The sequence below is a fragment of the Doryrhamphus excisus genome, chromosome 13 (assembly GCF_030265055.1).
Source record: "Doryrhamphus excisus isolate RoL2022-K1 chromosome 13, RoL_Dexc_1.0, whole genome shotgun sequence".
NCBI lineage: Eukaryota > Metazoa > Chordata > Actinopteri > Syngnathiformes > Syngnathidae > Doryrhamphus > Doryrhamphus excisus.
The window spans coordinates 323,619-345,018 of NC_080478.1; the positions used below are offsets into that span (position 1 = coordinate 323,619).

Here is a 21,400-nt window from a genome sequence, read left to right on the forward strand (position 1 = left end):
GTCAGGCAAGAGCAGAAACCATAAAAGGCTTACAGCACCTGGTATTCCCAGGCGGTCTCTCATCCAAGTACTAACCAGGCCCGCCCCTGCTTAGCTTCCGAGATCGGACGATATCGGGCGTTTTCAGGGTAGTAAGGCCGTAAGCTGCCAGGGCAACTGAAAAGATCCTATTTGAAGGCGACGCAGGCCAAACTAGACTCCAGCAAAAAGTGTCAAACAGCGCCCTCTGCTTTCAGGCAAAAGCAGAAACCATAAAAAGCTTACAGCACCTGGTATTCCTAGGCGGTCTCCCATCCAAGTACTAACCAGGCCCGCCCCTGCTTAGCTTCCGAGATCGGATGAGATCGGGCGTTTTCAGGGTAGTATGGCTGTAAGCTGCCAAGGCAACTGAAAAGATCCTATTTGAAGGCGACGCAGGCCAAACTAAACTCCAGCAAAAAGTGTCAAACAGCGCCCTCTGCTGTCAGGCAAGAGCAGAAACCATAAAAAGCTTACAGCACCTGGTATTCCCAGGCGGTCTCCCATCCAAGTACTAACCAGGCCAGGCCCTGCTTAGCTTCCGAGATCGGACGAGATCGGGCGTTTTCAGGGTAGTATGGCCGTAAGCTTTAAGGGCAACTGAAAAAATCTTATTTGAAGGCGACGCAGGCCAAACTAGACTCCAGCAAAAAGTGTCAAACAGCGCCCTCTGCTGTCAGGCAAGAGCAGAAACCATAAAAAGCTTACAGCACCTGGTATTCCCAGGCGGTCTCCCATCCAAGTACTAACCAGGCCCGCCCCTGCTTTGCTTCCGAGATCGGACGAGATCGGGCGTTTTCAGGGTAGTATGGCCGTAAGCTTTAAGGGCAACTGAAAAAATCTTATGTGAAGGCGACGCAGGCCAAACTAGACTCCAGCAAAAAGTGTCAAACAGCGCCCTCTGCTGTCAGGCAAGAGCAGAAACCATAAAAAGCTTACAGCACCTGGTATTCCCAGGCGGTCTCCCATCCAAGTACTAACCAGGCCAGCCCCTGCTTAGCTTCCGAGATCGGACGAGATCGGGCGTTTTCGGGGTAGTATGGCCGTAAGCTTTAAGGGCAACTGAAAAAATCTTATTTGAAGGCGACGCAGGCCAAACTAGTCTCCAGCAAAAAGTGTAAAACAGCGCCCTCTGCTGTCAGGCAAGAGCAGAAACCATAAAACGCTTACAGCACCTGGTATTCCCAGGCGGTCTCCCATCCAAGTACTAACCAGGCCCGCCCCTGCTTAGCTTCCGAGATCGGACGAGATCGGACGAGATCGGGCAGTATGGCTGTAAACTGCCAGGTCAACTGAAAAGATCCTATTTGAAGGCGACGCAGGCCAAACTAGACTCTGGCAAAAAGTGTCAAACAGCGCCCTTTGCTGTCAGGCAAGAGCAGAAACCATCAAAAGCTTACAGCACCTGGTATTCCCAGGCGGTCTCCCATCCAAGTACTAACCAGGCCCGCCCCTGCTTAGCTTCCGAGATCGGACGAGATCAGGCGTTTTAAGGGTAGTATGGCCGTAAGCTGCCAGGTCAACTGAAAAGATCCTATTTGAAGGTGACGCAGGCCAAACTAGACTCCAGCAAAAAGTGTCAAACAGCGCCCTCTGCTGTCAGGCAAGAGCAGAAACCATAAAAAAGCTTACAGCACCTGGTATTCCCAGGCGGTCTCCCATCCAAGTACTAACCAGGCCCGCCCCTGCTTAGCTTCCAAGATCGGACGAGATCTGGCGTTTTCAGGGTAGTATGGCCGTAAGCTGCCAGGTCAACTGAAAAGATCCTATTTGAAGGTGACGCAGGCCAAACTAGACTCTGGCAAAAAGTGTCAAACAGCGCCCTTTGCTGTCAGGCAAGAGCAGAAACCATAAAAAGCTTACAGCACCTGGTATTCCCAGGCGGTCTCCCATCCAAGTACTAACCAGGCCCGCCCCTGCTTAGCTTCCGAGATCGGGCGTTTTCAGGGTAGTATGGCCGTAAGCTGCCAGGTGAAATGAAAAGATCCTATTTGAAGGTGACGCAGGCCAAACTAGACTCCAGCAAAAAGTGTCAAACAGCGCCCTCTGCTGTCAGGCAAGAGCAGAAACCATAAAAAGCTTACAGCACCTGGTATTCCCAGGCGGTCTCCCATCCAAGTACTAACCAGGCCAGCCCCTGCTTACCTTCCGAGATCGGACGAGATCAGGCGTTTTAAGGGTAGTATGTCCGTAAGCTGCCAGGTCAACTGAAAAGATCCTATTTGAAGGTGACGCAGGCCAAACTAGACTCCAGCAAAAAGTGTCAAACAGCGCCCTCTGCTGTCAGGCAAGAGCAGAAACCATAAAAAGCTTTCAGCACCTGGTATTCCCAGGCGGTCTCCCATCCAAGTACTAACCAGGCCCGCCCCTGCTTAGCTTCCGAGATCTGACGAGATCGGGCGTTTTCAGGGTAGTATGGCCGTAAGCTGCCAGGTCAACTGAAAAGATCCTATTTGAAGGTGACGCAGGCCAAACTAGACGCTGGCAAAAAGTGTCAAACAGCGCCCTTTGCTGTCAGGCAAGAGCAGAAACCATAAAAAGCTTACAGCACCTGGTATTCCCAGACGGTCTCCCATCCAAGTACTAACCAGGCCCGCCCCTGCTTAGCGTCCGAGATCGGGCGTTTTCAGGGTAGTTTGGCCGTAAGCTGCCAGGTCAACTGAAAAGATCCTATTTGAAGGCGACGCAGGCCAAACTAGACTCCAGCAAAAAGTGTCAAACAGCGCCCTCTGCTGTCAGGCATGAGCAGAAACCATAAAAGGCTTACAGCACCTGGTATTCCCAGGCGGTCTCCCATCCAAGTACTAACCAGGCCCGCCCCTGCTTAGCTTCCGAGATCGGACGAGATCGGGCTTTTTCAGGATAGTATGGCCGTAAGCTGCAAGATCAACTGAAAAGATCCTATTTGAAGGCGACGCAGGCCAAACTAGACTCTGGCAAAAAGTGTCAAACAGCGCCCTTTGCTGTCAGGCAAGAGCAGAAACCATCAAAAGCTTACAGCACCTGGTATTCCCAGGCGGTCTCCCATCCAAGTACTAACCAGGCCCGCCCCTGCTTAGCTTCCGAGATCGGACGAGATCAGGCGTTTTAAGGGTAGTATGGCCGTAAGCTGCCAGGTCAACTGAAAAGATCCTATTTGAAGGTGACGCAGGCCAAACTAGACTCCAGCAAAAAGTGTCAAACAGCGCCCTCTGCTGTCAGGCAAGAGCAGAAACCATAAAAAAGCTTACAGCACCTGGTATTCCCAGGCGGTCTCCCATCCAAGTACTAACCAGGCCCGCCCCTGCTTAGCTTCCAAGATCGGACGAGATCTGGCGTTTTCAGGGTAGTATGGCCGTAAGCTGCCAGGTCAACTGAAAAGATCCTATTTGAAGGTGACGCAGGCCAAACTAGACTCTGGCAAAAAGTGTCAAACAGCGCCCTTTGCTGTCAGGCAAGAGCAGAAACCATAAAAAGCTTACAGCACCTGGTATTCCCAGGCGGTCTCCCATCCAAGTACTAACCAGGCCCGCCCCTGCTTAGCTTCCGAGATCGGGCATTTTCAGGGTAGTATGGCCGTAAGCTGCCAGGTGAAATGAAAAGATCCTATTTGAAGGTGACGCAGGCCAAACTAGACTCCAGCAAAAAGTGTCAAACAGCGCCCTCTGCTGTCAGGCAAGAGCAGAAACCATAAAAAGCTTACAGCACCTGGTATTCCCAGGCGGTCTCCCATCCAAGTACTAACCAGGCCAGCCCCTGCTTACCTTCCGAGATCGGACGAGATCAGGCGTTTTAAGGGTAGTATGTCCGTAAGCTGCCAGGTCAACTGAAAAGATCCTATTTGAAGGTGACGCAGGCCAAACTAGACTCCAGCAAAAAGTGTCAAACAGCGCCCTCTGCTGTCAGGCAAGAGCAGAAACCATAAAAAGCTTTCAGCACCTGGTATTCCCAGGCGGTCTCCCATCCAAGTACTAACCAGGCCCGCCCCTGCTTAGCTTCCGAGATCTGACGAGATCGGGCGTTTTCAGGGTAATATGGCCGTAAGCTGCCAGGTCAACTGAAAAGATCCTATTTGAAGGTGACGCAGGCCAAACTAGACGCTGGCAAAAAGTGTCAAACAGCGCCCTTTGCTGTCAGGCAAGAGCAGAAACCATAAAAAGCTTACAGCACCTGGTATTCCCAGACGGTCTCCCATCCAAGTACTAACCAGGCCCGCCCCTGCTTAGCGTCCGAGATCGGGCGTTTTCAGGGTAGTTTGGCCGTAAGCTGCCAGGTCAACTGAAAAGATCCTATTTGAAGGCGACGCAGGCCAAACTAGACTCCAGCAAAAAGTGTCAAACAGCGCCCTCTGCTGTCAGGCATGAGCAGAAACCATAAAAGGCTTACAGCACCTGGTATTCCCAGGCGGTCTCCCATCCAAGTACTAACCAGGCCCGCCCCTGCTTAGCTTCCGAGATCGGACGAGATCGGGCTTTTTCAGGATAGTATGGCCGTAAGCTGCAAGATCAACTGAAAAGATCCTATTTGAAGGCGACGCAGGCCAAACTAGACTCTGGCAAAAAGTGTCAAACAGCGCCCTTTGCTGTCAGGCAAGAGCAGAAACCATAAAAAGCTTACAGCACCTGGTATTCCCAGGCTGTCTCCCATCCAAGTACTACCCAGGCCCGCCCCTGCTTAGCTTCCGAGATCGGGCGATTTCAGGGTAGTATGGCCGTAAGCTGCCAGGTGAACTGAAAAGATCCTATTTGAAGGTGACGCAGGCCAAACTAGACTCCAGCAAAAAGTGTCAAACAGCGCCCTCTGCTGTCAGGCAAGAGCAGAAACCATAAAAAGCTTACAGCACCTGGTATTCCCAGGCGGTCTCCCATCCAAGTACTAACCAGGCCCTCCCCTGCTTAGCTTCCGAGATCGGACGAGATCAGGCGTTTTAAGGGTAGTATGGCCGTAAGCTGCCAGGTCACCTGAAAAGATCCTATTTGAAGGTGACGCAGGCCAAACTAGACTCCAGCAAAAAGTGTCAAACAGCGCCCTCTGCTGTCAGGCAAGAGCAGAAACCATAAAAAGCTTACAGGACCTAGTATTCCCAGGCGGTCTCCCATCCAAGTACTAACCAGGCCCGCCCCTGCTTAGTTTCCGAGATCAGACGAGATCGGGCGTTTTCAGGGTAGTATGGCCGTAAGCTGCCAGGTCAACTGAAAAGATCCTATTTGAAGGTGACGCAGGCCAAACTAGACTCTGGCAAAAAGTGTCAAACAGCGCCCTTTGCTGTCAGGCAAGAGCAGAAACCATAAAAAGCTTATAGCACCTGGTATTCCCAGGCGGTCTCCCATCCAAGTACTAACCAGGCCCGCCCCTGCTTAGCTTCCGAGATCGGGCGTTTTCAGGGTAGTATGGCCGTAAGCTGCCAGGTCAACTGAAAAGATCCTATTTGAAGGCGACGCAGGCCAAACTAGACTCCAGCAAAAAGTGTCAAACAGCGCCCTCTGCTGTCAGGCATGAGCAGAAACCATAAAAGGCTTACAGCACCTGGTATTCCCAGGCGGTCTCCCATCCAAGTACTAACCAGGCCCACCCCTGTTTAGCTTACGAGATCGGACGAGATCGGGCGTTTTCAGGGTAGTATGACCGTAAGCTGCCAGATCAACTGAAAAGATCCTATTTGAAGGCGACGCAGGCCAAACTAGACTCCAGCAAAAAGTGTCAAACAGCGCCCTCTGCTGTCAGGCAAGAGCAGAAACCATATAAAGCTTACAGCACCTGGTATTTCCAGGCGGTCTCCCATCCAAGTACTAACCAGGCCCGCCCCTGCTTAGCTTCCGAGATCGGACGAGATCGGGCTTTTTCAGGATAGTATGGCCGTAAGCTGCCAGGTGAACTGAAAAGATCCTATTTGAAGGTGACGCAGGCCAAACTAGACTCCAGCAAAAAGTGTCAAACAGCGCCCTCTGCTGTCAGGCAAGAGCAGAAACCATAAAAGGCTTACAGCACCTGGTATTCCCAGGCGGTCTCCCATCCAAGTACTAACCAGGCCCACCCCTGTTTAGCTTACGAGATCGGACGAGATCGGGCATTTTCAGGGTAGTATGACCGTAAGCTGCCAGATCAACTGAAAAGATCCTATTTGAAGGCGACGCAGGCCAAACTAGACTCCAGCAAAAAGTGTCAAACAGCGCCCTCTGCTGTCAGGCAAGAGCCGAAACTATAAAAGGCTTACAGCACCTGGTATTCCCAGGCGGTCTCTCATCCAAGTACTAACCAGGCCCGCCCCTGCTTAGCTTCCGAGATCGGACGATATCGGGCGTTTTCAGGGTAGTATGGCCGTAAGCTGCCAGGGCAACTGAAAAGATCCTATTTGAAGGCGACGCAGGCCAAACTAGGCTCCAGCAAAAAGTGTCAAACAGCGCCCTCTGCTTTCAGGCAAAAGCAGAAACCATAAAAAGCTTAGAGCACCTGGTATTCCTAGGCGGTTTCCCATCCAAGTACTAACCAGGCCCGCCCCTGCTTAGCTTCCGAGATCGGATGAGATCGGGCGTTTTCAGGGTAGTATGGCTGTAAGCTGCCAAGGCAACTGAAAAGATCCTATTTGAAGGCGACGCAGGCCAAACTAAACTCCAGCAAAAAGTGTCAAACAGCGCCCTCTGCTGTCAGGCAAGAGCAGAAACCATAAAAAGCTTACAGCACCTGGTATTCCCAGGCGGTCTCCCATCCAAGTACTAACCAGGCCAGCCCCTGCTTAGCTTCCGAGATCGGACGAGATCGGGCGTTTTCAGGGTAGTATGGCCGTAAGCTTAAAGGGCAACTGAAAAAATCTTATTTGAAGGCGACGCAGGCCAAACTAGACTCCAGCAAAAAGTGTCAAACAGCGCCCTCTGCTGTCAGGCAAGAGCAGAAACCATAAAAAGCTTACAGCACCTGGTATTCCCAGGCGGTCTCCCATCCAAGTACTAACCAGGCCCGCCCCTGCTTTGCTTCCGAGATCGGACGAGATCGGGCGTTTTCAGGGTAGTATGGCCGTAAGCTTTAAGGGCAACTGAAAAAATCTTATTTGAAGGCGACGCAGGCCAAACTAGACTCCAGCAAAAAGTGTCAAACAGCGCCCTCTGCTGTCAGGCAAGAGCAGAAACCATAAAAAGCTTACAGCACCTGGTATTCCCAGGCGGTCTCCCATCCAAGTACTAACCAGGCCAGCCCCTGCTTAGCTTCCGAGATCGGACGAGATCGGGCGTTTTCGGGGTAGTATGGCCGTAAGCTTTAAGGGCAACTGAAAAAATCTTATTTGAAGGCGACGCAGGCCAAACTAGACTCCAGCAAAAAGTGTAAAACAGCGCCCTCTGCTGTCAGGCAAGAGCAGAAACCATAAAAAGCTTACAGCACCTGGTATTCCCAGGCGGTCTCCCATCCAAGTACTAACCAGGCCCGCCCCTGCTTAGCTTCCGAGATCGGACGAGATCGGACGAGATCGGGCGTTTTCAGGGTAGTATGGCTGTAAACTGCCAGGTCAACTGAAAAGATCCTATTTGAAGGTGACGCAGGCCAAACTAGACTCTGACAAAAAGTGTCAAACAGCGCCCTTTGCTGTCAGGCAAGAGCAGAAACCATAAAAAGCTTACAGCACCTGGTATTCCCAGGCGGTCTCCCATCCAAGTACTAACCAGGCCCGCCCCTGCTTAGCTTCCGAGATCGGACGAGATCGGGCGTTTTCAGGGTAGTATGGCCGTAAGCTGCCAGGTCAACTGAAAAGATCCTATTTGAAGGCGACGCAGGCCAAACTAGACTCTGGCAAAAATTGTCAAACAGTGCCCTTTGCTGTCAGGCAAGAGCAGAAACCATAAAAAGCTTACAGCACCTGGTATTCCCAGGCGGTCTCCCATCCAAGTACTAACCAGGCCCGCCCCTGCTTAGCTTCCGAGATCGGATGAGATCGGGCGTTTTCAGGGTAGTATGGCTGTAAGCTGCCAAGGCAACTGAAAAGATCCTATTTGAAGGCGACGCAGGCCAAACTAAACTCCAGCAAAAAGTGTCAAACAGCGCCCTCTGCTGTCAGGCAAGAGCAGAAACCATAAAAAGCTTACAGCACCTGGTATTCCCAGGCGGTCTCCCATCCAAGTACTAACCAGGCCAGCCCCTGCTTAGCTTCCGAGATCGGACGAGATCGGGCGTTTTCAGGGTAGTATGGCCGTAAGCTTAAAGGGCAACTGAAAAAATCTTATTTGAAGGCGACGCAGGCCAAACTAGACTCCAGCAAAAAGTGTCAAACAGCGCCCTCTGCTGTCAGGCAAGAGCAGAAACCATAAAAAGCTTACAGCACCTGGTATTCCCAGGCGGTCTCCCATCCAAGTACTAACCAGGCCCGACCCTGCTTTGCTTCCGAGATCGGACGAGATCGGGCGTTTTCAGGGTAGTATGGCCGTAAGCTTTAAGGGCAACTGAAAAAATCTTATTTGAAGGCGACGCAGGCCAAACTAGACTCCAGCAAAAAGTGTCAAACAGCGCCCTCTGCTGTCAGGCAAGAGCAGAAACCATAAAAAGCTTACAGCACCTGGTATTCCCAGGCGGTCTCCGATCCAAGTACTAACCAGGCCAGCCCCTGCTTAGCTTCCGAGATCGGACGAGATCGGGCGTTTTCGGGGTAGTATGGCCGTAAGCTTTAAGGGCAACTGAAAAAATCTTATTTGAAGGCGACGCAGGCCAAACTAGACTCCAGCAAAAAGTGTCAAACAGCGCCCTCTGCTGTCAGGCAAGAGCAGAAACCATAAAAAGCTTACAGCACCTGGTATTCCCAGGCGGTCTCCCATCCAAGTACTAACCAGGCCCGCCCCTGCTTAGCTTCCGAGATCGGACGAGATCGGGCGTTTTCAGGGTAGTATGGCTGTAAACTGCCAGGTCAACTGAAAAGATCCTATTTGAAGGTGACGCAGGCCAAACTAGACTCTGACAAAAAGTGTCAAACAGCGCCCTTTGCTGTCAGGCAAGAGCAGAAACCATAAAAAGCTTACAGCACCTGGTATTCCCAGGCGGTCTCCCATCCAAGTACTAACCAGGCCCACCCCTGCTTAGCTTCCGAGATCGGACGAGATCGGGCGTTTTCAGGGTAGTATGGCCGTAAGCTGCCAGGTCAACTGAAAAGATCCTATTTGAAGGCGACGCAGGCCAAACTAGACTCTGGCAAAAATTGTCAAACAGCGCCCTTTGCTGTCAGGCAAGAGCAGAAACCATAAAAAGCTTACAGCACCTGGTATTCCCAGGCGGTCTCCCATCCAAGTACTAACCAGGCCCGCCCCTTCTTAGCTTCCGAGATCGGGCGTTTTCAGGGTAGTATGGCCGTAAGCTGCCAGGTGAACTGAAAAGATCCTATTTGAAGGTGACGCAGGCCAAACTAGACTCCAGCAAAAAGTGTCAAACAGCGCCCTCTGCTGTCAGGCAAGAGCAGAAACCATAAAAAGCTTACAGCACCTGGTATTCCCAGGCGGTCTCCCATCCAAGTACTAACCAGGCCCGCCCCTGCTTAGCTTCCGAGATCGGACGAGATCAGGCGTTTTAAGGGTAGTATGGCCGTAAGCTGCCAGGTCACCTGAAAAGATCCTATTTGAAGGTGACGCAGGCCAAACTAGACTCCAGCAAAAAGTGTCAAACAGCGCCCTCTGCTGTCAGGCAAGAGCAGAAACCATAAAAAGCTTACAGCACCTGGTATTCCCAGGCGGTCTCCCATCCAAGTACTAACCAGGCCCGCCCCTGCTTAGTTTCCGAGATCAGACGAGATCGGGCGTTTTCAGGGTAGTATGGCCGTAAGCTGCCAGGTCAACTGAAAAGATCCTATTTGAAGGTGACGCAGGCCAAACTAGACTCTGGCAAAAAGTGTCAAACAGCGCCCTTTGCTGTCAGGCAAGAGCAGAAACCATAAAAAGCTTATAGCACCTGGTATTCCCAGGCGGTCTCCCATCCAAGTACTAACCAGGCCCGCCCCTGCTTAGCTTCCGAGATCGGGCGTTTTCAGGGTAGTATGGCCGTAAGCTGCCAGGTCAACTGAAAAGATCCTATTTGAAGGCGACGCAGGCCAAACTAGACTCCAGCAAAAAGTGTCAAACAGCGCCCTCTGCTGTCAGGCATGAGCAGAAACCATAAAAGGCTTACAGCACCTGGTATTCCCAGGCGGTCTCCCATCCAAGTACTAACCAGGCCCACCCCTGTTTAGCTTACGAGATCGGACGAGATCGGGCGTTTTCAGGGTAGTATGACCGTAAGCTGCCAGATCAACTGAAAAGATCCTATTTGAAGGCGACGCAGGCCAAACTAGACTCCAGCAAAAAGTGTCAAACAGCGCCCTCTGCTGTCAGGCAAGAGCAGAAACCATATAAATCTTACAGCACCTGGTATTCCCAGGCGGTCTCCCATCCAAGTACTAACCAGGCCCGCCCCTGCTTAGCTTCCGAGATCGGGCTTTTTCAGGATAGTATGGCCGTAAGCTGCAAGATCAACTGAAAAGATCCTATTTGAAGGCGACGCAGGCCAAACTAGACTCTGGCAAAAAGTGTCAAACAGCGCCCTTTGCTGTCAGGCAAGAGCAGAAACCATCAAAAGCTTACAGCACCTGGTATTCCCAGGCGGTCTCCCATCCAAGTACTAACCAGGCCCGCCCCTGCTTAGCTTCCGAGATCGGACGAGATCAGGCGTTTTAAGGGTAGTATGGCCGTAAGCTGCCAGGTCAACTGAAAAGATCCTATTTGAAGGTGACGCAGGCCAAACTAGACTCCAGCAAAAAGTGTCAAACAGCGCCCTCTGCTGTCAGGCAAGAGCAGAAACCATAAAAAAGCTTACAGCACCTGGTATTCCCAGGCGGTCTCCCATCCAAGTACTAACCAGGCCCGCCCCTGCTTAGCTTCCAAGATCGGACGAGATCTGGCGTTTTCAGGGTAGTATGGCCGTAAGCTGCCAGGTCAACTGAAAAGATCCTATTTGAAGGTGACGCAGGCCAAACTAGACTCTGGCAAAAAGTGTCAAACAGCGCCCTTTGCTGTCAGGCAAGAGCAGAAACCATAAAAAGCTTACAGCACCTGGTATTCCCAGGCGGTCTCCCATCCAAGTACTAACCAGGCCCGCCCCTGCTTTGCTTCCGAGATCGGGCGTTTTCAGGGTAGTATGGCCGTAAGCTGCCAGGTGAAATGAAAAGATCCTATTTGAAGGTGACGCAGGCCAAACTAGACTCCAGCAAAAAGTGTCAAACAGCGCCCTCTGCTGTCAGGCAAGAGCAGAAACCATAAAAAGCTTACAGCACCTGGTATTCCCAGGCGGTCTCCCATCCAAGTACTAACCAGGCCAGCCCCTGCTTACCTTCCGAGATCGGACGAGATCAGGCGTTTTAAGGGTAGTATGTCCGTAAGCTGCCAGGTCAACTGAAAAGATCCTATTTGAAGGTGACGCAGGCCAAACTAGACTCCAGCAAAAAGTGTCAAACAGCGCCCTCTGCTGTCAGGCAAGAGCAGAAACCATAAAAAGCTTTCAGCACCTGGTATTCCCAGGCGGTCTCCCATCCAAGTACTAACCAGGCCCGCCCCTGCTTAGCTTCCGAGATCTGACGAGATCGGGCGTTTTCAGGGTAGTATGGCCGTAAGCTGCCAGGTCAACTGAAAAGATCCTATTTGAAGGTGACGCAGGCCAAACTAGACGCTGGCAAAAAGTGTCAAACAGCGCCCTTTGCTGTCAGGCAAGAGCAGAAACCATAAAAAGCTTACAGCACCTGGTATTCCCAGACGGTCTCCCATCCAAGTACTAACCAGGCCCGCCCCTGCTTAGCGTCCGAGATCGGGCGTTTTCAGGGTAGTTTGGCCGTAAGCTGCCAGGTCAACTGAAAAGATCCTATTTGAAGGCGACGCAGGCCAAACTAGACTCCAGCAAAAAGTGTCAAACAGCGCCCTCTGCTGTCAGGCATGAGCAGAAACCATAAAAGGCTTACAGCACCTGGTATTCCCAGGCGGTCTCCCATCCAAGTACTAACCAGGCCCGCCCCTGCTTAGCTTCCGAGATCGGACGAGATCGGGCTTTTTCAGGATAGTATGGCCGTAAGCTGCAAGATCAACTGAAAAGATCCTATTTGAAGGCGACGCAGGCCAAACTAGACTCTGGCAAAAAGTGTCAAACAGCGCCCTTTGCTGTCAGGCAAGAGCAGAAACCATAAAAAGCTTACAGCACCTGGTATTCCCAGGCGGTCTCCCATCCAAGTACTAACCAGGCCCGCCCCTGCTTAGCTTCCGAGATCGGGCGTTTTCAGGGTAGTATGGCCGTAAGCTGCCAGGTGAACTGAAAAGATCCTATTTGAAGGTGACGCAGGCCAAACTAGACTCCAGCAAAAAGTGTCAAACAGCGCCCTCTGCTGTCAGGCAAGAGCAGAAACCATAAAAAGCTTACAGCACCTGGTATTCCCAGGCGGTCTCCCATCCAAGTACTAACCAGGCCAGCCCCTGCTTACCTTCCGAGATCGGACGAGATCAGGCGTTTTAAGGGTAGTATGTCCGTAAGCTGCCAGGTCAACTGAAAAGATCCTATTTGAAGGTGACGCAGGCCAAACTAGACTCCAGCAAAAAGTGTCAAACAGCGCCCTCTGCTGTCAGGCAAGAGCAGAAACCATAAAAAGCTTACAGCACCTGGTATTCCCAGACGGTCTCCCATCCAAGTACTAACCAGGCCCGCCCCTGCTTAGCGTCCGAGATCGGGCGTTTTAAGGGTAGTTTGGCCGTAAGCTGCCAGGTCAACTGAAAAGATCCTATTTGAAGGCGACGCAGGCCAAACTAGACTCCAGCAAAAAGTGTCAAACAGCGCCCTCTGCTGTCAGGCATGAGCAGAAACCATAAAAGGCTTACAGCACCTGGTATTCCCAGGCGGTCTCCCATCCACGTACTAACCAGGCCCGCCCCTGCTTAGCTTCCGAGATCGGACAAGATCGGGCTTTTTCAGGATAGTATGGCCGTAAGCTGCAAGATCAACTGAAAAGATCCTATTTGAAGGCGACGCAGGCCAAACTAGACTCTGGCAAAAAGTGTCAAACAGCGCCCTTTGCTGTCAGGCAAGAGCAGAAACCATAAAAAGCTTACAGCACCTGGTATTCCCAGGCGGTCTCCCATCCAAGTACTAACCAGGCCCGCCCCTGCTTAGCTTCCGAGATCGGGCGATTTCAGGGTAGTATGGCCGTAAGCTGCCAGGTGAACTGAAAAGATCCTATTTGAAGGTGACACAGGCCAAACTAGACTCCAGCAAAAAGTGTCAAACAGCGCCCTCTGCTGTCAGGCAAGAGCAGAAACCATAAAAAGCTTACAGCACCTGGTATTCCCAGCCGGTCTCCCATCCAAGTACTAACCAGGCCCGCCTCTGCTTAGCTTCCGAGATCGGACGTTTTAAGGGTAGTATGGCCGTAAGCTGCCAGGTCAACTGAAAAGATCCTATTTGAAGGTGACGCAGGCCAAACTATACTCCAGCAAAAAGTGTCAAACATCACCCTCTGCTGTCAGGCAAGAGCAGAAACCATAAAAAGCTTACAGCACCTGGTATTCCCAGGCGGTCTCCCATCCAAGTACTAACCAGGCCCGACCCTGCTTAGTTTCCGAGATCAGACGAGATCGGGCGTTTTCAGGGTAGTATGGCCATAAGCTGCCAGGTCAACTGAAAAGATCCTATTTGAAGGTGACGCAGGCCAAACTAGACTCTGGCAAAAAGTGTCAAACAGCGCCCTTTGCTGTCAGGCAAGAGCAGAAACCATAAAAAGCTTACAGCTCCTGGTATTCCCAGGCGGTCTCCCATCCAAGTACTAACCAGGCCCGCCCCTGCTTAGCGTCCGAGATCGGGCGTTTTCAGGGTAGTATGGCCGTAAGCTGCCAGATCAACTGAAAAGATCCTATTTGAAGGTGACGCAGGCCAAACTAGACTCCAGCAAAAAGTGTCAAACAGCGCCCTCTGCTGTCAGGCAAGAGCAGAAACCATATAAAGCTTACAGCACCTGGTATTTCCAGGCGGTCTCCCATCCAAGTACTAACCAGGCCCGCCCCTGCTTAGCTTCCGAGATCGGACGAGATCGGGCTTTTTCAGGATAGTATGGCCGTAAGCTGCCAGATCAACTGAAAAGATCCTATTTGAAGGCGACGCAGGCCAAACTAGACTCTGGCAAAAAGTGTCAAACAGCGCCCTTTGCTGTCAGGCAAGAGCAGAAACCATAAAAAGCTTACAGCACCTGGTATTCCCAGGCGGTCTCCCATCCAAGTACTAACCAGGCCCGCCCCTGCTTAGCTTCCGAGATCGGGCTTTTTCAGGGTAGTATGGCCGTAAGCTGCCAGGTGAACTGAAAAGATCCTATTTGAAGGTGACGCAGGCCAAACTAGACTCCAGCAAAAAGTGTCAAACAGCGCCCTCTGCTGTCAGGCAAGAGCAGAAACCATAAAAGGCTTACAGCACCTGGTATTCCCAGGCGGTCTCCCATCCAAGTACTAACCAGGCCCACCCCTGTTTAGCTTACGAGATCGGACGAGATCGGGCATTTTCAGGGTAGTATGACCGTAAGCTGCCAGATCAACTGAAAAGATCCTATTTGAAGGCGACGCAGGCCAAACTAGACTCCAGCAAAAAGTGTCAAACAGCGCCCTCTGCTGTCAGGCAAGAGCCGAAACCATAAAAGGCTTACAGCACCTGGTATTCCCAGGCGGTCTCTCATCCAAGTACTAACCAGGCCAGCCCCTGCTTAGCTTCCGAGATCGGACGAGATCGGGCGTTTTCAGGGTAGTATGGCCGTAAGCTTTAAGGGCAACTGAAAAAATCTTATTTGAAGGCAACGCAGGCCAAACTAGACTCCAGCAAAAAGTGTCAAACAGCGCCCTCTGCTGTCAGGCAAGAGCAGAAACCATAAAAAGCTTACAGCACCTGGTATTCCCAGGCGGTCTCCCATCCAAGTACTAACCAGGCCCGCCCCTGCTTTGCTTCCGAGATCGGACGAGATCGGGCTTTTTCAGGATAGTATGGCCGTAAGCTGCAAGATCAACTGAAAAGATCCTATTTGAAGGCGACGCAGGCCAAACTAGACTCCAGCAAAAAGTGTCAAACAGCGCCCTCTGCTGTCAGGCATGAGCAGAAACCATAAAAGGCTTACAGCACCTGGTATTCCCAGGCGGTCTCCCATCCAAGTACTAACCAGGCCCACCCCTGTTTAGCTTACGAGATCGGACGAGATCGGGCGTTTTCAGGGTAGTATGACCGTAAGCTGCCAGATCAACTGAAAAGATCCTATTTGAAGGCGACGCAGGCCAAACTAGACTCCAGCAAAAAGTGTCAAACAGCGCCCTCTGCTGTCAGGCAAGAGCAGAAACCATATAAATCTTACAGCACCTGGTATTCCCAGGCGGTCTCCCATCCAAGTACTAACCAGGCCCGCCCCTGCTTAGCTTCCGAGATCTGGCTTTTTCAGGATAGTATGGCCGTAAGCTGCAAGATCAACTGAAAAGATCCTATTTGAAGGCGACGCAGGCCAAACTAGACTCTGGCAAAAAGTGTCAAACAGCGCCCTTTGCTGTCAGGCAAGAGCAGAAACCATCAAAAGCTTACAGCACCTGGTATTCCCAGGCGGTCTCCCATCCAAGTACTAACCAGGCCCGCCCCTGCTTAGCTTCCGAGATCGGACGAGATCAGGCGTTTTAAGGGTAGTATGGCCGTAAGCTGCCAGGTCAACTGAAAAGATCCTATTTGAAGGTGACGCAGGCCAAACTAGACTCCAGCAAAAAGTGTCAAACAGCGCCCTCTGCTGTCAGGCAAGAGCAGAAACCATAAAAAAGCTTACAGCACCTGGTATTCCCAGGCGGTCTCCCATCCAAGTACTAACCAGGCCCGCCCCTGCTTAGCTTCCAAGATCGGACGAGATCTGGCGTTTTCAGGGTAGTATGGCCGTAAGCTGCCAGGTCAACTGAAAAGATCATATTTGAAGGTGACGCAGGCCAAACTAGACTCTGGCAAAAAGTGTCAAACAGCGCCCTTTGCTGTCAGGCAAGAGCAGAAACCATAAAAAGCTTACAGCACCTGGTATTCCCAGGCGGTCTCCCATCCAAGTACTAACCAGGCCCGCCCCTGCTTAGCTTCCGAGATCGGGCGTTTTCAGGGTAGTATGGCCGTAAGCTGCCAGGTGAAATGAAAAGATCCTATTTGAAGGTGACGCAGGCCAAACTAGACTCCAGCAAAAAGTGTCAAACAGCGCCCTCTGCTGTCAGGCAAGAGCAGAAACCATAAAAAGCTTACAGCACCTGGTATTCCCAGGCGGTCTCCCATCCAAGTACTAACCAGGCCAGCCCCTGCTTACCTTCCGAGATCGGACGAGATCAGGCGTTTTAAGGGTAGTATGTCCGTAAGCTGCCAGGTCAACTGAAAAGATCCTATTTGAAGGTGACGCAGGCCAAACTAGACTCCAGCAAAAAGTGTCAAACAGCGCCCTCTGCTGTCAGGCAAGAGCAGAAACCATAAAAAGCTTTCAGCACCTGGTATTCCCAGGCGGTCTCCCATCCAAGTACTAACCAGGCCCGCCCCTGCTTAGCTTCCGAGATCTGACGAGATCGGGCGTTTTCAGGGTAGTATGGCCGTAAGCTGCCAGGTCAACTGAAAAGATCCTATTTGAAGGTGACGCAGGCCAAACTAGACGCTGGCAAAAAGTGTCAAACAGCGCCCTTTGCTGTCAGGCAAGAGCAGAAACCATAAAAAGCTTACAGCACCTGGTATTCCCAGACGGTCTCCCATCCAAGTACTAACCAGGCCCGCCCCTGCTTAGCGTCCGAGATCGGGCGTTTTCAGGGTAGTTTGGCCGTAAGCTGCCAGGTCAACTGAAAAGATCCTATTTGAAGGCGACGCAGGCCAAACTAGACTCCAGCAAAAAGTGTCAAACAGCGCCCTCTGCTGTCAGGCATGAGCAGAAACCATAAAAGGCTTACAGCACCTGGTATTCCCAGGCGGTCTCCCATCCAAGTACTAACCAGGCCCGCCCCTGCTTAGCTTCCGAGATCGGACGAGATCGGGCTTTTTCAGGATAGTATGGCCGTAAGCTGCAAGATCAACTGAAAAGATCCTATTTGAAGGCGACGCAGGCCAAACTAGACTCTGGCAAAAAGTGTCAAACAGCGCCCTTTGCTGTCAGGCAAGAGCAGAAACCATCAAAAGCTTACAGCACCTGGTATTCCCAGGCGGTCTCCCATCCAAGTACTAACCAGGCCCGCCCCTGCTTAGCTTCCGAGATCGGACGAGATCAGGCGTTTTAAGGGTAGTATGGCCGTAAGCTGCCAGGTCAACTGAAAAGATCCTATTTGAAGGTGACGCAGGCCAAACTAGACTCCAGCAAAAAGTGTCAAACAGCGCCCTCTGCTGTCAGGCAAGAGCAGAAACCATAAAAAAGCTTACAGCACCTGGTATTCCCAGGCGGTCTCCCATCCAAGTACTAACCAGGCCCGCCCCTGCTTAGCTTCCAAGATCGGACGAGATCTGGCGTTTTCAGGGTAGTATGGCCGTAAGCTGCCAGGTCAACTGAAAAGATCCTATTTGAAGGTGACGCAGGCCAAACTAGACTCTGGCAAAAAGTGTCAAACAGCGCCCTTTGCTGTCAGGCAAGAGCAGAAACCATAAAAAGCTTACAGCACCTGGTATTCCCAGGCGGTCTCCCATCCAAGTACTAACCAGGCCCGCCCCTGCTTAGCTTCCGAGATCGGGCGTTTTCAGGGTAGTATGGCCGTAAGCTGCCAGGTGAAATGAAAAGATCCTATTTGAAGGTGACGCAGGCCAAACTAGACTCCAGCAAAAAGTGTCAAACAGCGCCCTCTGCTGTCAGGCAAGAGCAGAAACCATAAAAAGCTTACAGCACCTGGTATTCCCAGGCGGTCTCCCATCCAAGTACTAACCAGGCCAGCCCCTGCTTACCTTCCGAGATCGGACGAGATCAGGCGTTTTAAGGGTAGTATGTCCGTAAGCTGCCAGGTCAACTGAAAAGATCCTATTTGAAGGTGACGCAGGCCAAACTAGACTCCAGCAAAAAGTGTCAAACAGCGCCCTCTGCTGTCAGGCAAGAGCAGAAACCATAAAAAGCTTTCAGCACCTGGTATTCCCAGGCGGTCTCCCATCCAAGTACTAACCAGGCCCGCCCCTGCTTAGCTTCCGAGATCTGACGAGATCGGGCGTTTTCAGGGTAGTATGGCCGTAAGCTGCCAGGTCAACTGAAAAGATCCTATTTGAAGGTGACGCAGGCCAAACTAGACGCTGGCAAAAAGTGTCAAACAGCGCCCTTTGCTGTCAGGCAAGAGCAGAAACCATAAAAAGCTTACAGCACCTGGTATTCCCAGACGGTCTCCCATCCAAGTACTAACCAGGCCCGCCCCTGCTTAGCGTCCGAGATCGGGCGTTTTCAGGGTAGTTTGGCCGTAAGCTGCCAGGTCAACTGAAAAGATCCTATTTGAAGGCGACGCAGGCCAAACTAGACTCCAGCAAAAAGTGTCAAACAGCGCCCTCTGCTGTCAGGCATGAGCAGAAACCATAAAAGGCTTACAGCACCTGGTATTCCCAGGCGGTCTCCCATCCAAGTACTAACCAGGCCCGCCCCTGCTTAGCTTCCGAGATCGGACGAGATCGGGCTTTTTCAGGATAGTATGGCCGTAAGCTGCAAGATCAACTGAAAAGATCCTATTTGAAGGCGACGCAGGCCAAACTAGACTCTGGCAAAAAGTGTCAAACAGCGCCCTTTGCTGTCAGGCAAGAGCAGAAACCATAAAAAGCTTACAGCACCTGGTATTCCCAGGCTGTCTCCCATCCAAGTACTAACCAGGCCCGCCCCTGCTTAGCTTCCGAGATCGGGCGATTTCAGGGTAGTATGGCCGTAAGCTGCCAGGTGAACTGAAAAGATCCTATTTGAAGGTGACGCAGGCCAAACTAGACTCCAGCAAAAAGTGTCAAACAGCGCCCTCTGCTGTCAGGCAAGAGCAGAAACCATAAAAAGCTTACAGCACCTGGTATTCCCAGGCGGTCTCCCATCCAAGTACTAACCAGGCCCTCCCCTGCTTAGCTTCCGAGATCGGACGAGATCAGGCGTTTTAAGGGTAGTATGGCCGTAAGCTGCCAGGTGAACTGAAAAGATCCTATTTGAAGGTGACGCAGGCCAAACTAGACTCCAGCAAAAAGTGTCAAACAGCGCCCTCTGCTGTCAGGCAAGAGCAGAAACCATAAAAAGCTTATAGCACCTGGTATTCCCAGGCGGTCTCCCATCCAAGTACTAACCAGGCCCGCCCCTGCTTAGCTTCCGAGATCGGGCGTTTTCAGGGTAGTATGGCCGTAAGCTGCCAGGTCAACTGAAAAGATCCTATTTGAAGGCGACGCAGGCCAAACTAGACTCCAGCAAAAAGTGTCAAACAGCGCCCTCTGCTGTCAGGCATGAGCAGAAACCATAAAAGGCTTACAGCACCTGGTATTCCCAGGCGGTCTCCCATCCAAGTACTAACCAGGCCCACCCCTGTTTAGCTTACGAGATCGGACGAGATCGGGCGTTTTCAGGGTAGTATGACCGTAAGCTGCCAGATCAACTGAAAAGATCCTATTTGAAGGCGACGCAGGCCAAACTAGACTCCAGCAAAAAGTGTCAAACAGCGCCCTCTGCTGTCAGGCAAGAGCAGAAACCATATAAATCTTACAGCACCTGGTATTCCCAGGCGGTCTCCCATCCAAGTACTAACCAGGCCCGCCCCTGCTTAGCTTCCGAGATCGGGCTTTTTCAGGATAGTATGGCCGTAAGCTGCAAGATCAACTGAAAAGATCCTATTTGAAGGCGACGCAGGCCAAACTAGACTCTGGCAAAAAGTGTCAAACAGCGCCCTTTGCTGTCAGGCAAGAGCAGAAACCATCAAAAGCTTACAGCACCTGGTATTCCCAGGCGGTCTCCCATCCAAGTACTAACCAGGCCCGCCCCTGCTTAGCTTCCGAGATCGGACGAGATCAGGCGTTTTAAGGGTAGTATGGCCGTAAGCTGCCAGGTCAACTGAAAAGATCCTATTTGAAGGTGACGCAGGCCAAACTAGACTCCAGCAAAAAGTGTCAAACAGCGCCCTCTGCTGTCAGGCAAGAGCAGAAACCATAAAAAAGCTTACAGCACCTGGTATTCCCAGGCGGTCTCCCATCCAAGTACTAACCAGGCCCGCCCCTGCTTAGCTTCCAAGATCGGACGAGATCTGGCGTTTTCAGGGTAGTATGGCCGTAAGCTGCCAGGTCAACTGAAAAGATCCTATTTGAAGGTGACGCAGGCCAAACTAGACTCTGGCAAAAAGTGTCAAACAGCGCCCTTTGCTGTCAGGCAAGAGCAGAAACCATAAAAAGCTTACAGCACCTGGTATTCCCAGGCGGTCTCCCATCCAAGTACTAACCAGGCCCGCCCCTGCTTAGCTTCCGAGATCGGGCGTTTTCAGGGTAGTATGGCCGTAAGCTGCCAGGTGAAATGAAAAGATCCTATTTGAAGGTGACGCAGGCCAAACTAGACTCCAGCAAAAAGTGTCAAACAGCGCCCTCTGCTGTCAGGCAAGAGCAGAAACCATAAAAAGCTTACAGCACCTGGTATTCCCAGGCGGTCTCCCATCCAAGTACTAACCAGGCCAGCCCCTGCTTACCTTCCGAGATCGGACGAGATCAGGCGTTTTAAGGGTAGTATGTCCGTAAGCTGCCAGGTCAACTGAAAAGATCCTATTTGAAGGTGACGCAGGCCAAACTAGACTCCAGCAAAAAGTGTCAAACAGCGCCCTCTGCTGTCAGGCAAGAGCAGAAACCATAAAAAGCTTTCAGCACCTGGTATTCCCAGGCGGTCTCCCATCCAAGTACTAACCAGGCCCGCCCCTGCTTAGCTTCCGAGATCTGACGAGATCGGGCGTTTTCAGGGTAGTATGGCCGTAAGCTGCCAGGTCAACTGAAAAGATCCTATTTGAAGGTGACGCAGGCCAAACTAGACGCTGGCAAAAAGTGTCAAACAGCGCCCTTTGCTGTCAGGCAAGAGCAGAAACCATAAAAAGCTTACAGCACCTGGTATTCCCAGACGGTCTCCCATCCAAGTACTAACCAGGCCCGCCCCTGCTTAGCGTCCGAGATCGGGCGTTTTCAGGGTAGTTTGGCCGTAAGCTGCCAGGTCAACTGAAAAGATCCTATTTGAAGGCGACGCAGGCCAAACTAGACTCCAGCAAAAAGTGTCAAACAGCGCCCTCTGCTGTCAGGCATGAGCAGAAACCATAAAAGGCTTACAGCACCTGGTATTCCCAGGCGGTCTCCCATCCAAGTACTAACCAGGCCCGCCCCTGCTTAGCTTCCGAGATCGGACGAGATCGGGCTTTTTCAGGATAGTATGGCCGTAAGCTGCAAGATCAACTGAAAAGATCCTATT

General features: G+C 51.7%; 65 non-coding genes and 29 pseudogenes across 65 annotated transcripts; all 94 read right to left on the minus strand.

Moving 5' to 3' along the window:
- Positions 1 to 26: 26 nt before the first annotated feature.
- On the minus strand, positions 27 to 145 carry LOC131100167 (5S ribosomal RNA). Its single transcript, XR_009118931.1, has one exon. It is a non-coding gene; the product is annotated as a 5S ribosomal RNA (ribosomal RNA).
- Positions 146 to 257: 112 nt separating this feature from the next.
- Positions 258 to 376, minus strand: LOC131101049 (5S ribosomal RNA). Its single transcript, XR_009119154.1, has one exon. It is a non-coding gene; the product is annotated as a 5S ribosomal RNA (ribosomal RNA).
- A 112-nt stretch (positions 377 to 488) lies between these two features.
- LOC131099692 (5S ribosomal RNA) lies at positions 489 to 607 on the minus strand. The gene has a single exon (XR_009118510.1). It is a non-coding gene; the product is annotated as a 5S ribosomal RNA (ribosomal RNA).
- A 112-nt stretch (positions 608 to 719) lies between these two features.
- LOC131142737 (5S ribosomal RNA) lies at positions 720 to 838 on the minus strand. The gene has a single exon (XR_009132804.1). It is a non-coding gene; the product is annotated as a 5S ribosomal RNA (ribosomal RNA).
- A 112-nt stretch (positions 839 to 950) lies between these two features.
- Positions 951 to 1,069, minus strand: LOC131097518 (5S ribosomal RNA). Its single transcript, XR_009116419.1, has one exon. It is a non-coding gene; the product is annotated as a 5S ribosomal RNA (ribosomal RNA).
- Positions 1,070 to 1,181: 112 nt separating this feature from the next.
- On the minus strand, positions 1,182 to 1,299 carry LOC131141536 (5S ribosomal RNA; annotated as a pseudogene).
- Positions 1,300 to 1,411: 112 nt separating this feature from the next.
- LOC131143345 (5S ribosomal RNA) lies at positions 1,412 to 1,530 on the minus strand. The gene has a single exon (XR_009133395.1). It is a non-coding gene; the product is annotated as a 5S ribosomal RNA (ribosomal RNA).
- Positions 1,531 to 1,643: 113 nt separating this feature from the next.
- On the minus strand, positions 1,644 to 1,762 carry LOC131098414 (5S ribosomal RNA). Its single transcript, XR_009117288.1, has one exon. It is a non-coding gene; the product is annotated as a 5S ribosomal RNA (ribosomal RNA).
- Positions 1,763 to 1,874: 112 nt separating this feature from the next.
- LOC131100427 (5S ribosomal RNA) lies at positions 1,875 to 1,983 on the minus strand (annotated as a pseudogene).
- Positions 1,984 to 2,095: 112 nt separating this feature from the next.
- LOC131100094 (5S ribosomal RNA) lies at positions 2,096 to 2,214 on the minus strand. The gene has a single exon (XR_009118861.1). It is a non-coding gene; the product is annotated as a 5S ribosomal RNA (ribosomal RNA).
- A 112-nt stretch (positions 2,215 to 2,326) lies between these two features.
- LOC131097188 (5S ribosomal RNA) lies at positions 2,327 to 2,445 on the minus strand. Its single transcript, XR_009116100.1, has one exon. It is a non-coding gene; the product is annotated as a 5S ribosomal RNA (ribosomal RNA).
- Positions 2,446 to 2,557: 112 nt separating this feature from the next.
- On the minus strand, positions 2,558 to 2,666 carry LOC131142028 (5S ribosomal RNA; annotated as a pseudogene).
- A 112-nt stretch (positions 2,667 to 2,778) lies between these two features.
- Positions 2,779 to 2,897, minus strand: LOC131097636 (5S ribosomal RNA). The gene has a single exon (XR_009116533.1). It is a non-coding gene; the product is annotated as a 5S ribosomal RNA (ribosomal RNA).
- Positions 2,898 to 3,009: 112 nt separating this feature from the next.
- On the minus strand, positions 3,010 to 3,128 carry LOC131143346 (5S ribosomal RNA). The gene has a single exon (XR_009133396.1). It is a non-coding gene; the product is annotated as a 5S ribosomal RNA (ribosomal RNA).
- A 113-nt stretch (positions 3,129 to 3,241) lies between these two features.
- LOC131098415 (5S ribosomal RNA) lies at positions 3,242 to 3,360 on the minus strand. The gene has a single exon (XR_009117289.1). It is a non-coding gene; the product is annotated as a 5S ribosomal RNA (ribosomal RNA).
- A 112-nt stretch (positions 3,361 to 3,472) lies between these two features.
- LOC131101055 (5S ribosomal RNA) lies at positions 3,473 to 3,581 on the minus strand (annotated as a pseudogene).
- A 112-nt stretch (positions 3,582 to 3,693) lies between these two features.
- Positions 3,694 to 3,812, minus strand: LOC131100095 (5S ribosomal RNA). Its single transcript, XR_009118862.1, has one exon. It is a non-coding gene; the product is annotated as a 5S ribosomal RNA (ribosomal RNA).
- A 112-nt stretch (positions 3,813 to 3,924) lies between these two features.
- On the minus strand, positions 3,925 to 4,043 carry LOC131098436 (5S ribosomal RNA). The gene has a single exon (XR_009117309.1). It is a non-coding gene; the product is annotated as a 5S ribosomal RNA (ribosomal RNA).
- Positions 4,044 to 4,155: 112 nt separating this feature from the next.
- On the minus strand, positions 4,156 to 4,264 carry LOC131142029 (5S ribosomal RNA; annotated as a pseudogene).
- A 112-nt stretch (positions 4,265 to 4,376) lies between these two features.
- LOC131097637 (5S ribosomal RNA) lies at positions 4,377 to 4,495 on the minus strand. Its single transcript, XR_009116534.1, has one exon. It is a non-coding gene; the product is annotated as a 5S ribosomal RNA (ribosomal RNA).
- Positions 4,496 to 4,607: 112 nt separating this feature from the next.
- Positions 4,608 to 4,716, minus strand: LOC131142124 (5S ribosomal RNA; annotated as a pseudogene).
- A 112-nt stretch (positions 4,717 to 4,828) lies between these two features.
- Positions 4,829 to 4,947, minus strand: LOC131143009 (5S ribosomal RNA). The gene has a single exon (XR_009133066.1). It is a non-coding gene; the product is annotated as a 5S ribosomal RNA (ribosomal RNA).
- Positions 4,948 to 5,059: 112 nt separating this feature from the next.
- On the minus strand, positions 5,060 to 5,178 carry LOC131100050 (5S ribosomal RNA). Its single transcript, XR_009118817.1, has one exon. It is a non-coding gene; the product is annotated as a 5S ribosomal RNA (ribosomal RNA).
- A 112-nt stretch (positions 5,179 to 5,290) lies between these two features.
- LOC131141096 (5S ribosomal RNA) lies at positions 5,291 to 5,399 on the minus strand (annotated as a pseudogene).
- Positions 5,400 to 5,511: 112 nt separating this feature from the next.
- LOC131097705 (5S ribosomal RNA) lies at positions 5,512 to 5,630 on the minus strand. Its single transcript, XR_009116600.1, has one exon. It is a non-coding gene; the product is annotated as a 5S ribosomal RNA (ribosomal RNA).
- Positions 5,631 to 5,742: 112 nt separating this feature from the next.
- Positions 5,743 to 5,861, minus strand: LOC131099301 (5S ribosomal RNA). The gene has a single exon (XR_009118136.1). It is a non-coding gene; the product is annotated as a 5S ribosomal RNA (ribosomal RNA).
- A 112-nt stretch (positions 5,862 to 5,973) lies between these two features.
- Positions 5,974 to 6,092, minus strand: LOC131098549 (5S ribosomal RNA). Its single transcript, XR_009117417.1, has one exon. It is a non-coding gene; the product is annotated as a 5S ribosomal RNA (ribosomal RNA).
- A 112-nt stretch (positions 6,093 to 6,204) lies between these two features.
- On the minus strand, positions 6,205 to 6,323 carry LOC131099548 (5S ribosomal RNA). Its single transcript, XR_009118374.1, has one exon. It is a non-coding gene; the product is annotated as a 5S ribosomal RNA (ribosomal RNA).
- A 112-nt stretch (positions 6,324 to 6,435) lies between these two features.
- Positions 6,436 to 6,554, minus strand: LOC131099112 (5S ribosomal RNA). Its single transcript, XR_009117950.1, has one exon. It is a non-coding gene; the product is annotated as a 5S ribosomal RNA (ribosomal RNA).
- A 112-nt stretch (positions 6,555 to 6,666) lies between these two features.
- LOC131142641 (5S ribosomal RNA) lies at positions 6,667 to 6,785 on the minus strand. The gene has a single exon (XR_009132713.1). It is a non-coding gene; the product is annotated as a 5S ribosomal RNA (ribosomal RNA).
- A 112-nt stretch (positions 6,786 to 6,897) lies between these two features.
- On the minus strand, positions 6,898 to 7,016 carry LOC131142739 (5S ribosomal RNA). Its single transcript, XR_009132806.1, has one exon. It is a non-coding gene; the product is annotated as a 5S ribosomal RNA (ribosomal RNA).
- Positions 7,017 to 7,128: 112 nt separating this feature from the next.
- On the minus strand, positions 7,129 to 7,247 carry LOC131097519 (5S ribosomal RNA). Its single transcript, XR_009116420.1, has one exon. It is a non-coding gene; the product is annotated as a 5S ribosomal RNA (ribosomal RNA).
- A 112-nt stretch (positions 7,248 to 7,359) lies between these two features.
- Positions 7,360 to 7,488, minus strand: LOC131099719 (5S ribosomal RNA; annotated as a pseudogene).
- Positions 7,489 to 7,600: 112 nt separating this feature from the next.
- On the minus strand, positions 7,601 to 7,719 carry LOC131142946 (5S ribosomal RNA). The gene has a single exon (XR_009133005.1). It is a non-coding gene; the product is annotated as a 5S ribosomal RNA (ribosomal RNA).
- A 112-nt stretch (positions 7,720 to 7,831) lies between these two features.
- LOC131098568 (5S ribosomal RNA) lies at positions 7,832 to 7,950 on the minus strand. The gene has a single exon (XR_009117435.1). It is a non-coding gene; the product is annotated as a 5S ribosomal RNA (ribosomal RNA).
- Positions 7,951 to 8,062: 112 nt separating this feature from the next.
- Positions 8,063 to 8,181, minus strand: LOC131142642 (5S ribosomal RNA). The gene has a single exon (XR_009132714.1). It is a non-coding gene; the product is annotated as a 5S ribosomal RNA (ribosomal RNA).
- Positions 8,182 to 8,293: 112 nt separating this feature from the next.
- On the minus strand, positions 8,294 to 8,412 carry LOC131142483 (5S ribosomal RNA). Its single transcript, XR_009132637.1, has one exon. It is a non-coding gene; the product is annotated as a 5S ribosomal RNA (ribosomal RNA).
- Positions 8,413 to 8,524: 112 nt separating this feature from the next.
- LOC131099819 (5S ribosomal RNA) lies at positions 8,525 to 8,643 on the minus strand. The gene has a single exon (XR_009118591.1). It is a non-coding gene; the product is annotated as a 5S ribosomal RNA (ribosomal RNA).
- Positions 8,644 to 8,755: 112 nt separating this feature from the next.
- On the minus strand, positions 8,756 to 8,874 carry LOC131141000 (5S ribosomal RNA). The gene has a single exon (XR_009132488.1). It is a non-coding gene; the product is annotated as a 5S ribosomal RNA (ribosomal RNA).
- A 112-nt stretch (positions 8,875 to 8,986) lies between these two features.
- Positions 8,987 to 9,105, minus strand: LOC131098225 (5S ribosomal RNA). The gene has a single exon (XR_009117101.1). It is a non-coding gene; the product is annotated as a 5S ribosomal RNA (ribosomal RNA).
- Positions 9,106 to 9,217: 112 nt separating this feature from the next.
- On the minus strand, positions 9,218 to 9,326 carry LOC131141246 (5S ribosomal RNA; annotated as a pseudogene).
- Positions 9,327 to 9,438: 112 nt separating this feature from the next.
- LOC131143347 (5S ribosomal RNA) lies at positions 9,439 to 9,557 on the minus strand. Its single transcript, XR_009133397.1, has one exon. It is a non-coding gene; the product is annotated as a 5S ribosomal RNA (ribosomal RNA).
- A 112-nt stretch (positions 9,558 to 9,669) lies between these two features.
- Positions 9,670 to 9,788, minus strand: LOC131097412 (5S ribosomal RNA). The gene has a single exon (XR_009116319.1). It is a non-coding gene; the product is annotated as a 5S ribosomal RNA (ribosomal RNA).
- Positions 9,789 to 9,900: 112 nt separating this feature from the next.
- LOC131141097 (5S ribosomal RNA) lies at positions 9,901 to 10,009 on the minus strand (annotated as a pseudogene).
- Positions 10,010 to 10,121: 112 nt separating this feature from the next.
- LOC131097706 (5S ribosomal RNA) lies at positions 10,122 to 10,240 on the minus strand. The gene has a single exon (XR_009116601.1). It is a non-coding gene; the product is annotated as a 5S ribosomal RNA (ribosomal RNA).
- Positions 10,241 to 10,352: 112 nt separating this feature from the next.
- Positions 10,353 to 10,461, minus strand: LOC131142361 (5S ribosomal RNA; annotated as a pseudogene).
- A 112-nt stretch (positions 10,462 to 10,573) lies between these two features.
- LOC131143348 (5S ribosomal RNA) lies at positions 10,574 to 10,692 on the minus strand. Its single transcript, XR_009133398.1, has one exon. It is a non-coding gene; the product is annotated as a 5S ribosomal RNA (ribosomal RNA).
- Positions 10,693 to 10,805: 113 nt separating this feature from the next.
- LOC131098416 (5S ribosomal RNA) lies at positions 10,806 to 10,924 on the minus strand. Its single transcript, XR_009117290.1, has one exon. It is a non-coding gene; the product is annotated as a 5S ribosomal RNA (ribosomal RNA).
- A 112-nt stretch (positions 10,925 to 11,036) lies between these two features.
- On the minus strand, positions 11,037 to 11,145 carry LOC131101219 (5S ribosomal RNA; annotated as a pseudogene).
- A 112-nt stretch (positions 11,146 to 11,257) lies between these two features.
- Positions 11,258 to 11,376, minus strand: LOC131100096 (5S ribosomal RNA). Its single transcript, XR_009118863.1, has one exon. It is a non-coding gene; the product is annotated as a 5S ribosomal RNA (ribosomal RNA).
- Positions 11,377 to 11,488: 112 nt separating this feature from the next.
- LOC131097189 (5S ribosomal RNA) lies at positions 11,489 to 11,607 on the minus strand. The gene has a single exon (XR_009116101.1). It is a non-coding gene; the product is annotated as a 5S ribosomal RNA (ribosomal RNA).
- Positions 11,608 to 11,719: 112 nt separating this feature from the next.
- Positions 11,720 to 11,828, minus strand: LOC131142030 (5S ribosomal RNA; annotated as a pseudogene).
- Positions 11,829 to 11,940: 112 nt separating this feature from the next.
- On the minus strand, positions 11,941 to 12,059 carry LOC131097638 (5S ribosomal RNA). Its single transcript, XR_009116535.1, has one exon. It is a non-coding gene; the product is annotated as a 5S ribosomal RNA (ribosomal RNA).
- Positions 12,060 to 12,171: 112 nt separating this feature from the next.
- On the minus strand, positions 12,172 to 12,280 carry LOC131100428 (5S ribosomal RNA; annotated as a pseudogene).
- Positions 12,281 to 12,392: 112 nt separating this feature from the next.
- LOC131100098 (5S ribosomal RNA) lies at positions 12,393 to 12,511 on the minus strand. Its single transcript, XR_009118865.1, has one exon. It is a non-coding gene; the product is annotated as a 5S ribosomal RNA (ribosomal RNA).
- A 112-nt stretch (positions 12,512 to 12,623) lies between these two features.
- LOC131142268 (5S ribosomal RNA) lies at positions 12,624 to 12,732 on the minus strand (annotated as a pseudogene).
- A 112-nt stretch (positions 12,733 to 12,844) lies between these two features.
- On the minus strand, positions 12,845 to 12,963 carry LOC131100141 (5S ribosomal RNA). Its single transcript, XR_009118906.1, has one exon. It is a non-coding gene; the product is annotated as a 5S ribosomal RNA (ribosomal RNA).
- A 112-nt stretch (positions 12,964 to 13,075) lies between these two features.
- Positions 13,076 to 13,184, minus strand: LOC131101044 (5S ribosomal RNA; annotated as a pseudogene).
- Positions 13,185 to 13,296: 112 nt separating this feature from the next.
- LOC131142452 (5S ribosomal RNA) lies at positions 13,297 to 13,405 on the minus strand (annotated as a pseudogene).
- Positions 13,406 to 13,517: 112 nt separating this feature from the next.
- On the minus strand, positions 13,518 to 13,636 carry LOC131143092 (5S ribosomal RNA). The gene has a single exon (XR_009133147.1). It is a non-coding gene; the product is annotated as a 5S ribosomal RNA (ribosomal RNA).
- Positions 13,637 to 13,748: 112 nt separating this feature from the next.
- Positions 13,749 to 13,857, minus strand: LOC131141695 (5S ribosomal RNA; annotated as a pseudogene).
- Positions 13,858 to 13,969: 112 nt separating this feature from the next.
- Positions 13,970 to 14,088, minus strand: LOC131099303 (5S ribosomal RNA). Its single transcript, XR_009118138.1, has one exon. It is a non-coding gene; the product is annotated as a 5S ribosomal RNA (ribosomal RNA).
- Positions 14,089 to 14,200: 112 nt separating this feature from the next.
- Positions 14,201 to 14,309, minus strand: LOC131141192 (5S ribosomal RNA; annotated as a pseudogene).
- A 112-nt stretch (positions 14,310 to 14,421) lies between these two features.
- On the minus strand, positions 14,422 to 14,540 carry LOC131098551 (5S ribosomal RNA). Its single transcript, XR_009117419.1, has one exon. It is a non-coding gene; the product is annotated as a 5S ribosomal RNA (ribosomal RNA).
- Positions 14,541 to 14,652: 112 nt separating this feature from the next.
- On the minus strand, positions 14,653 to 14,771 carry LOC131098085 (5S ribosomal RNA). The gene has a single exon (XR_009116966.1). It is a non-coding gene; the product is annotated as a 5S ribosomal RNA (ribosomal RNA).
- A 112-nt stretch (positions 14,772 to 14,883) lies between these two features.
- LOC131098876 (5S ribosomal RNA) lies at positions 14,884 to 15,002 on the minus strand. The gene has a single exon (XR_009117722.1). It is a non-coding gene; the product is annotated as a 5S ribosomal RNA (ribosomal RNA).
- A 112-nt stretch (positions 15,003 to 15,114) lies between these two features.
- On the minus strand, positions 15,115 to 15,233 carry LOC131097707 (5S ribosomal RNA). Its single transcript, XR_009116602.1, has one exon. It is a non-coding gene; the product is annotated as a 5S ribosomal RNA (ribosomal RNA).
- A 112-nt stretch (positions 15,234 to 15,345) lies between these two features.
- On the minus strand, positions 15,346 to 15,454 carry LOC131142510 (5S ribosomal RNA; annotated as a pseudogene).
- A 112-nt stretch (positions 15,455 to 15,566) lies between these two features.
- LOC131143350 (5S ribosomal RNA) lies at positions 15,567 to 15,685 on the minus strand. The gene has a single exon (XR_009133400.1). It is a non-coding gene; the product is annotated as a 5S ribosomal RNA (ribosomal RNA).
- A 113-nt stretch (positions 15,686 to 15,798) lies between these two features.
- On the minus strand, positions 15,799 to 15,917 carry LOC131098417 (5S ribosomal RNA). Its single transcript, XR_009117291.1, has one exon. It is a non-coding gene; the product is annotated as a 5S ribosomal RNA (ribosomal RNA).
- Positions 15,918 to 16,029: 112 nt separating this feature from the next.
- Positions 16,030 to 16,138, minus strand: LOC131100429 (5S ribosomal RNA; annotated as a pseudogene).
- A 112-nt stretch (positions 16,139 to 16,250) lies between these two features.
- LOC131100099 (5S ribosomal RNA) lies at positions 16,251 to 16,369 on the minus strand. Its single transcript, XR_009118866.1, has one exon. It is a non-coding gene; the product is annotated as a 5S ribosomal RNA (ribosomal RNA).
- Positions 16,370 to 16,481: 112 nt separating this feature from the next.
- Positions 16,482 to 16,600, minus strand: LOC131097191 (5S ribosomal RNA). The gene has a single exon (XR_009116103.1). It is a non-coding gene; the product is annotated as a 5S ribosomal RNA (ribosomal RNA).
- Positions 16,601 to 16,712: 112 nt separating this feature from the next.
- On the minus strand, positions 16,713 to 16,821 carry LOC131142031 (5S ribosomal RNA; annotated as a pseudogene).
- A 112-nt stretch (positions 16,822 to 16,933) lies between these two features.
- On the minus strand, positions 16,934 to 17,052 carry LOC131097639 (5S ribosomal RNA). The gene has a single exon (XR_009116536.1). It is a non-coding gene; the product is annotated as a 5S ribosomal RNA (ribosomal RNA).
- A 112-nt stretch (positions 17,053 to 17,164) lies between these two features.
- LOC131143351 (5S ribosomal RNA) lies at positions 17,165 to 17,283 on the minus strand. Its single transcript, XR_009133401.1, has one exon. It is a non-coding gene; the product is annotated as a 5S ribosomal RNA (ribosomal RNA).
- A 113-nt stretch (positions 17,284 to 17,396) lies between these two features.
- LOC131098418 (5S ribosomal RNA) lies at positions 17,397 to 17,515 on the minus strand. The gene has a single exon (XR_009117292.1). It is a non-coding gene; the product is annotated as a 5S ribosomal RNA (ribosomal RNA).
- A 112-nt stretch (positions 17,516 to 17,627) lies between these two features.
- On the minus strand, positions 17,628 to 17,736 carry LOC131100430 (5S ribosomal RNA; annotated as a pseudogene).
- A 112-nt stretch (positions 17,737 to 17,848) lies between these two features.
- LOC131100100 (5S ribosomal RNA) lies at positions 17,849 to 17,967 on the minus strand. The gene has a single exon (XR_009118867.1). It is a non-coding gene; the product is annotated as a 5S ribosomal RNA (ribosomal RNA).
- A 112-nt stretch (positions 17,968 to 18,079) lies between these two features.
- LOC131097192 (5S ribosomal RNA) lies at positions 18,080 to 18,198 on the minus strand. Its single transcript, XR_009116104.1, has one exon. It is a non-coding gene; the product is annotated as a 5S ribosomal RNA (ribosomal RNA).
- Positions 18,199 to 18,310: 112 nt separating this feature from the next.
- LOC131142032 (5S ribosomal RNA) lies at positions 18,311 to 18,419 on the minus strand (annotated as a pseudogene).
- A 112-nt stretch (positions 18,420 to 18,531) lies between these two features.
- On the minus strand, positions 18,532 to 18,650 carry LOC131097640 (5S ribosomal RNA). The gene has a single exon (XR_009116537.1). It is a non-coding gene; the product is annotated as a 5S ribosomal RNA (ribosomal RNA).
- Positions 18,651 to 18,762: 112 nt separating this feature from the next.
- Positions 18,763 to 18,871, minus strand: LOC131142222 (5S ribosomal RNA; annotated as a pseudogene).
- A 112-nt stretch (positions 18,872 to 18,983) lies between these two features.
- LOC131143010 (5S ribosomal RNA) lies at positions 18,984 to 19,102 on the minus strand. The gene has a single exon (XR_009133067.1). It is a non-coding gene; the product is annotated as a 5S ribosomal RNA (ribosomal RNA).
- A 112-nt stretch (positions 19,103 to 19,214) lies between these two features.
- LOC131141098 (5S ribosomal RNA) lies at positions 19,215 to 19,323 on the minus strand (annotated as a pseudogene).
- A 112-nt stretch (positions 19,324 to 19,435) lies between these two features.
- On the minus strand, positions 19,436 to 19,554 carry LOC131097708 (5S ribosomal RNA). The gene has a single exon (XR_009116603.1). It is a non-coding gene; the product is annotated as a 5S ribosomal RNA (ribosomal RNA).
- Positions 19,555 to 19,666: 112 nt separating this feature from the next.
- LOC131142362 (5S ribosomal RNA) lies at positions 19,667 to 19,775 on the minus strand (annotated as a pseudogene).
- Positions 19,776 to 19,887: 112 nt separating this feature from the next.
- LOC131143352 (5S ribosomal RNA) lies at positions 19,888 to 20,006 on the minus strand. Its single transcript, XR_009133402.1, has one exon. It is a non-coding gene; the product is annotated as a 5S ribosomal RNA (ribosomal RNA).
- A 113-nt stretch (positions 20,007 to 20,119) lies between these two features.
- Positions 20,120 to 20,238, minus strand: LOC131098419 (5S ribosomal RNA). Its single transcript, XR_009117293.1, has one exon. It is a non-coding gene; the product is annotated as a 5S ribosomal RNA (ribosomal RNA).
- A 112-nt stretch (positions 20,239 to 20,350) lies between these two features.
- LOC131100431 (5S ribosomal RNA) lies at positions 20,351 to 20,459 on the minus strand (annotated as a pseudogene).
- A 112-nt stretch (positions 20,460 to 20,571) lies between these two features.
- On the minus strand, positions 20,572 to 20,690 carry LOC131100101 (5S ribosomal RNA). The gene has a single exon (XR_009118868.1). It is a non-coding gene; the product is annotated as a 5S ribosomal RNA (ribosomal RNA).
- Positions 20,691 to 20,802: 112 nt separating this feature from the next.
- On the minus strand, positions 20,803 to 20,921 carry LOC131097193 (5S ribosomal RNA). The gene has a single exon (XR_009116105.1). It is a non-coding gene; the product is annotated as a 5S ribosomal RNA (ribosomal RNA).
- A 112-nt stretch (positions 20,922 to 21,033) lies between these two features.
- On the minus strand, positions 21,034 to 21,142 carry LOC131142033 (5S ribosomal RNA; annotated as a pseudogene).
- Positions 21,143 to 21,254: 112 nt separating this feature from the next.
- Positions 21,255 to 21,373, minus strand: LOC131097641 (5S ribosomal RNA). The gene has a single exon (XR_009116538.1). It is a non-coding gene; the product is annotated as a 5S ribosomal RNA (ribosomal RNA).
- Between the last annotated feature and the right edge of the window lie 27 nt (positions 21,374 to 21,400).